Source organism: Procambarus clarkii, chromosome 37, assembly GCF_040958095.1.
Source record: "Procambarus clarkii isolate CNS0578487 chromosome 37, FALCON_Pclarkii_2.0, whole genome shotgun sequence".
Lineage (NCBI taxonomy): Eukaryota > Metazoa > Arthropoda > Malacostraca > Decapoda > Cambaridae > Procambarus > Procambarus clarkii.
This window is the reverse complement of record NC_091186.1, coordinates 17,027,180-17,034,836: the sequence shown is the minus strand read 5'-3', so window position 1 is coordinate 17,034,836 and position 7,657 is coordinate 17,027,180.

Below are 7,657 nucleotides of genomic sequence, written 5' to 3'. Positions count from 1 at the left end.
GACTATATACTCAGACTGATGAAACATAGGGAATTCTCTCAGAAAACAATAAGGAAGTATGTAAAAAATTGAAGAAAATAATTCAGAAGGGCTTTAGAAAATAACCAGCATTGAGACCAAGGTTGTGGGATGAAAAGCCGGAAGAAACAATGGATGACAATGTTCTTACTGTACAAAAGATAAAGAACATCACATGGAAGAAATAGATGTGACAAAATCAATTATACCAGCCTTAATCTCACTATGGATGCTGAAGGAGGCTGCAAAAGGTACTTTGTTGACAGCTAAATAAAGTTTTAAACATTTGAGACTGGAAACCTCTCAAAATTCTGGAAAAAGGCAAACATAGTCCTAATATTCAAAGGTCAAAGACAGGAGGCATTAAATAACAAACCAATGTCACTGACATGCATTCCATGTAATGTGATAACAAAACGTTATCAGGTTCAGAATAGTTGAATATTTGGAGAGGACAATGTAGCAAATGCCCAGCATGGTTTATGGAGGGAAAAGTTTTACCTGACAAACCTGATCCGAATTCTATGACACGGTTAATAAAATAAGACAGGAAAAATAGTTATATTTTCCTAGATTATCAATAAGCGTTTAATACTTCTCCTCATAGAAAACTGGCATGGAAGATGAAGAAGCAAGCAGAGGTAACTAGCCAGACACTGAACCGGATACAGGACTACCTGAAGAATAGAAAACAGTTACAGTCAGAGATGAGGTTTCGAGGCGGAGAACGGTAGCAAGTGGAGTTGCCCCCAAGAGTCGAACCTGGGACTCCTATTATTCCTAATTTATGTGAATAACCAACCCGAGGGTGTGAGCTCATACATATTGCAGACACAAGTCCACTACGGGCTCACCATATCCCGTGCTACTTGGAACTTTTGTACCGAGTAGCTGAATCTAAAACAACAGCAATTTGCAGACGGCACAAAAGCTTATGAGGCATGTAAAAACCGAGGAGTACTACAGAACGTTACAGGATGACCTTGCCAAACTTCAGGATTGGGCCAACAAATGGTTGCTGGAATTAAATCCCAACAAGTGTATAGTAATCATGATGGCAAAACGAGATAGATATATAATATACAAGCTTCCTGTCGGGATCATGAAGCCTGTATATTATTCACAAAGAAATTTGTATTTCGTAATCAAATTATGGTTCACAAATGCCGTGTTTTTTCTTCTCCGAGGTTAAGGGTCCTCACAAATATAACAAGAGGGGGTAACCCTTATGTAATAATAATAATAATAATAATAATTATTATTATTATTATTATTATAACATGAAATTAAATTTACATACCAGCTCTCACTCTCTCTCTCTCTCTCTCTCTCTCTCTCTCTCTCTCTCTCTCTCTCTCTCTCTCTCTCTCTCTCTCTCTCCCTATCTATCTATCTATCTCTCTCTCCCTATCTATCTATCTCTCTCTCTCTCTCTCCCTATCTATCTCTCTCTCTCTCTCTCTCTCTCTCTCTCTCTCTCTCTCTCTCTCTCTCTCTCTTTCTCTCTCTCTCTCTCTCTCTCTCTCTCTCTCTCTCTCTCTCTCTCTCTCTCTCTCTCTCTCTCTCCCTATCTATCTATCTATCTCTCTCTCCCTATCTATCTATCTCTCTCTCTCTCTCCCTATCTCTCTCTCTCTCTCTCTCTCTCTCTCTCTCTCTCTCTCTCTCTCTCTCTCTCTCTCTCGTGTCCTCTGAAATCCTCCAAGAGCATGTCAAGATTAATGGTCATCTTCCTTTTGGCCTGAGTCGGCACTGAAGATTACTTAAAGTGGTGGCTGTGTACTGCGGAGATTAGGGCTGCTGGAGCCGCTCGGCTCAATGTTGTAAGTGTCAGCCATAAATTGTAAATACAATTTATTGCATTTTAACTCGACTCTTGTTTCTGGGTTTGTAAATACGCCCGATTAAGCAACATCAATTAAAATAAAGAGGTGGAATTTAAGTGTTTTGAGTACATACGAAAATGTTCACGGAAGGACGAATAAGCTAAAACTCATATTGACAAGCAAATACACGCAAGTGCGGTCACACACACACACACACACACACACACACACACACACACACACACACACACACACACACACACACACACACACACACACACACACACACGGAATCACGGAAAGATTGACTGGGAGAACAAGGAACCGCATGGAGGCGAGGATACGTGGAGAGCCAAACTATTGGAGGTGGTGACAAGCAACTTTTTAACGCAGCATGTCGGAGAACCCACAAGGATGAGAGGCAATGACGAACCAGCGAGACTCGACCTAGTCTTCACTCTGAACGACTCCGACATAAGAGAAATCGGTTTTGAGGACCCAGTAGGAATGAGCGACCACAGTGTACTGGTGTTTGAGTACTTGATTGAAGAAGGGTTATTGAACTCGAGGAGGGATACCGAAACCAAAAGGTTAGCATACCGAAAGGGAAACTATGAGGGGATAAGAAAATTCCTAACAGATATAGCATGGGAAACAGAGCTCAGGGGAAAGACGGCCCAAGATATGATGGATTACATCACGCAGAAGTGCAAGGACGCAGCAAACAAGTTTGTCCCAGTCCAAAAGGAAAACAGAGAAATGAAGATGAGAAACCCATGGTTTAATCAAAGATGTAGGCTAGCTAAGCAGCAAAGTAAAAGGGCATGGAGAAACTATAGGAATAACAGGACACTGGAGAGCAGAGAAAGATACCAGAATGCCAGGAATGAATATGTCAGGATGAGAAGAGAGGCAGAAAGACAATACGAAAATGACATCGCAAGCAAGGCAAAGACTCAGCCTAAATTGTTGCATAGCCACATTAGGAGAAAAACAACAGTAAAGGAACAGGTTATGAGATTAAGGATAGGGGCGGAAGGATTCACTACAAATGACAAGGAAGTGTGTGAGGAATTGAATAAGAAATTCCAGGAGGTCTTCACCTTAGAACAAGGAGAAATTCCAGAGGTAAGTGAGGGAATAGCTAACCAGGAACCACTGGAAGAGTTTGAGATTACCAGTGGGGAAGTAAGGAAGTGTTTACTAGAGTTGGACGTGACGAAGGCTATAGGCCCAGATGGAATCTCCCCTTGGGTTCTAAAGGAAGGAGCAAGAGAACTGAGCCTACCACTCTCCATAGTGTATAACAAATCACTGGCAACAGGGGAACTGCCAGATATTTGGAAAGCAGCTAACGTAGTCCCGATATACAAGAAAGGGGATAGACAGGAGGCACTGAACTACAGGCCAGTGTCCCTAACCTGCATACCATGCAAGCTGATGGAGAAGATTGTGCGAAAAAAACTAGTGGAGCATCTGGAGCGAAGGAACTTTGTAACACAGCATCAACATGGGTTCAGGGATGGCAGGTCCTGCCTCACAGGGTTACTTGAATTCTACGACCAGGCAACAAAAATAAGGCAAGAAAGAGAAGGGTGGGCAGACTGCATATTTTTGGATTGTCAGAAAGCCTTTGATACAGTGCCACACAAGAGGCTAGTGCGAAAGTTGGAGATGCAGGCTGGAGTGAGAGGGAAGGTACTCCGGTGGATAGAGGAATACCTAAGCAACAGGAGACAACGAGTCTGTGTGAGGGGTGAAGTCTCAGATTGGCGAGACGTCACAAGTGGAGTCCCGCAGGGGTCAGTCCTCGGACCTATACTGTTTCTGGTATATGTAAATGATCTCCCAGAGGGTATAGATTCGTTCCTCTCAATGTTTGCCGACGATGCAAAAATTATGAGGAGGATTGAAACAGAGGATGATAGTAGGAGGCTACAAGATGACCTGGATAGACTGAGTGAATGGTCCAACAAATGGCTGTTGAAGTTCAACCCGAGTAAATGCAAAGTAATGAAACTAGGCAGTGGAAACAGGAGGCCAGGCACAGGATACAGAATAGGAGATGAAGTACTTAATGAAACAGACAGAGAGAAAGATCTAGGAGTTGATATCACACCAAACCTGTCTCCTGAAGCCCACATAAAGAGAATAACGTCTGCGGCATATGCGAGGCTGGCTAACATCAGAACGGCGTTCAGGAACCTGTGTAAGGAATCATTCAGAATCTTGTACACCACATATGTAAGACCAATCCTGGAGTATGCGGCCCCAGCATGGAGCCCGTACCTTGTCAAGCACAAGACGAAGCTGGAAAAAGTCCAAAGGTATGCTACTAGACTAGTCCCAGAACTAAGAGGCATGAGTTATGAGGAAAGGCTGCGGGAAATGCACCTCACGACACTGGAAGACAGAAGAGTAAGGGGGGACATGATCACAACCTACAAAATCCTCAGGGGAATCGACCGGGTAAACAAGGACGAACTTTTCAACACTGGTGGGACGCGAACAAGGGGACACAGGTGGAAGCTGAGTACCCAAATGAGCCACAGAGACGTTAGAAAGAACTTTTTCAGTGTCAGAGTAGTTAGCAAATGGAATGCATTAGGAAGTGATGTGGTGGAGGCTGACTCCATTCACAGTTTCAAATGTAGATATGATAGAGCCCAATAGGCTCAGGAATCTGTACACCAGTTGATTGACGGTTGAGAGGCGGGACCAAAGAGCCAGAGCTCAACCCCCGCAAGCACAATTAGGTGAGTACAATTAGGTGAGTACACACACACACACACACACACACACACACACACACACACACACACACACAATTTTTTTCAGTGTCAGAGTAGTAGACATTAGGAATGCATTAGGAAGTGATGTGGTGGAGGCTGACTCCACACACAGTTTCAAGTGTAGATATGATAGAGCCCAGTAGGCTCAGGAACCTGTACACCAGTTGATTGACAGTTGAGAGACGGGACCAAAGAGCCGGAGCTCAACCCCCGCAAGTACAACTAGGTAAGTACACACACACACTTACGTGCGTGCGTGTCTTGGGGGACCGGTGGCTGTGTGGATAGCACGCTGAACACGTAATCCTGTGGCCGGGGTCCGATTCCCGGCGCCGGCGAGAAACAAAAATGGGCGGAGTTTCTTTCACCTTGATGCCCCCTTTTACCTAGCAGTAAATAGGTACCTGGGAGCTAGACAGTTGTTACGGGCTGCTTCCAGGGGTGTGTGTGTGGAAAAAAATAGTAGTTAGAAACAGTTGATTGATTGACAGTTGAGAGGCGGGCCGAAAGAGCAGAGCTCAACTCCCGCAAGCACAACTAGGTGAATACAACTAGGTGAATACACACACACACACACACACACACACACACACACACACACACACACACACACACACACACACACACACACACACATACACACGCACACATGGACCAAAGAGCCAGAGCTCAACCCCCGCAAACACAACTAGGTGAGTACATACACACACACACACACACACACACACATACACACACACACACACACACACACACACACACACACACAAGGATAAGACTAAACTGGAAAAGGTTCAAAGATTTGCCACCAGACTAGTACCCGAGTTGAGAGATATGAGCTAAGAGGAGAGACTGCGGGAATTGAACCTCACTTCGCTGGAAGACAGAAGAGTTAGGGGGACATGATCACTACATTCAAGATTCTCAAGGGAATTGATAGGGTAGATAAAGACAGGCTATTTAACACAAGGGGCACACGCACAAGGGGACACAGGTGGAAACTGAGCGCCCAAATGAGCCACAGAGATATTAGAAAGAACTTTTTTAGTGTCAGAGTGGTTGACAAATGGAATGCATTAGGAAGTGATGTGGTGGAGGCTGACTCCATACACAGTTTCAAGTGTAGATATGATAGAGCCCAATAGGCTCAGGAACCTGTACACCTGTTGATTGACGGTTGAGAGGCGGGACCAAAGAGCCAGAGCTCAACCCCCGCAAACACAACTAGGTGAGAACACACACACACACATACACACGCACATATATAAATATATATATAAACACAAATAGGTGAGTACACTGTTACCAATACGACTTTCCCTACGAACATACAAATGCTATCAAACCAAACCTAACTTACCAAACCTAACTTACCTAACCTAACTTACCTAACCTAACCTATCTAACCTAACCTAACATAGCCTAACATAACTAAGTTAGTAACTGATGTTCCTAATGTAATTTCTATAAATAATGTTACTAAAGAACCAGTTTGGAAAGAAATGTTTAAAAGTAACGAAAACCACTCAGTCTGTTAGGCAAATCCGGCTTTGCTTACTGGGCCAAATAGTTCGGTTCTGACTATTAGGTACGACATATATATATATATATATATATATATATATATATATATATATATATATATATATATATATATATATATATATATATATATATATATATATATATATATGAGACAGAAAGATTGAGATTATTAATTCGAACACAAATCTTTTCTATATTTCTTATGTACTTCTTTGCTTGAAAGTTGAAAAGTGAATTCTCCAAAGTTCATCAGACAGTTTTATGACGGTCTGACGTCAAGATGCTGACCGGGTCAACATCTTCGTAGGTAGAGGGGTAGAGAGATGGGGACAATTACACACAGAAATCACAATAGTGTGATGCATCAAATGAACAAATCCATGAGCTATGACCATGTCGTAGCTCACTCGATTAAGGCAGCGTCTGGGATGCTCTCGGACGTAGGTTCGAATCCTGGTCACGGAGCTTGTGGATTTGTTCATGGGGGCAGTGTATGCATCCTGGGGGTCTTTCATAATACTCTTGGTTCAGTGAGCAGGCGAGTATACGAAAGCTTTAAAGTGCTTTAGAGGGAACGTTGAGATCAGGTTTCTGGCGTTCATGGGCTCCCAACTGTGCTGGTGTTTGCGAAGATTTATCAGCGAGCAATGTTGCGAGGTCAACATCTTGATGATGGCAGACTTGATCTTCCAGATTACTTCCCAGTTGCTGTTGCTTGGTGCGTCCTCGACGCTCGGCTCAAGGCCATCTGACACACACACACACACACACACACACACACACACACACACACACACACTGGGACCAAAGAGCCAGAGCTCAACCCCCGCAAGCACAATTAGGTGAGTACACTGTTAAGATGCGGGACCAAAGAGCCAAACCTTATCCCATGCAAGCACAAGTAGGTGAGTACAACTAGGTGAGCACACACACAAACACACACACACACAAATGGAATGCATTAGGAAGTGATGTGGTGGAGGCTGACTCCATTCACAGTTTCAAATGTAGATATGATAGAGCCCAATAGGCTCAGGAATCTGTACACCAGTTGATTGACGGTTGAGAGGCGGGACCAAAGAGCCAGAGCTCAACCCCCGCAAGCACAATTAGGTGAGTACAATTAGGTGAGTACACACAAAAAAGACGTTCTACAAACAAGCTCCCAAGTCTAAACCAGAACTGAAAAACTCGTTGGCATTACTATATTTTGATGGTCTAGTACATCTTGGCCCAGCCCTGAAAAAAACTTAATACTAACCCAGTGTTCAAAAATGATAAGACAGTCCATGTTAAATAAGAACTCGCCCTCGTCTGTAGCAGGTTGTGTGTACTCCATCCCTGGTAATGAGTGTGCGTGTGTTTACCTTGGCCAGACTGGTAAATCTCTTTCCTCGCGTTTAAAACAGCATTCATATGCTATTCGTACAGCCCAGCACTCCAGTGCATTGTATTTACATTCCAGTTTATGCGATC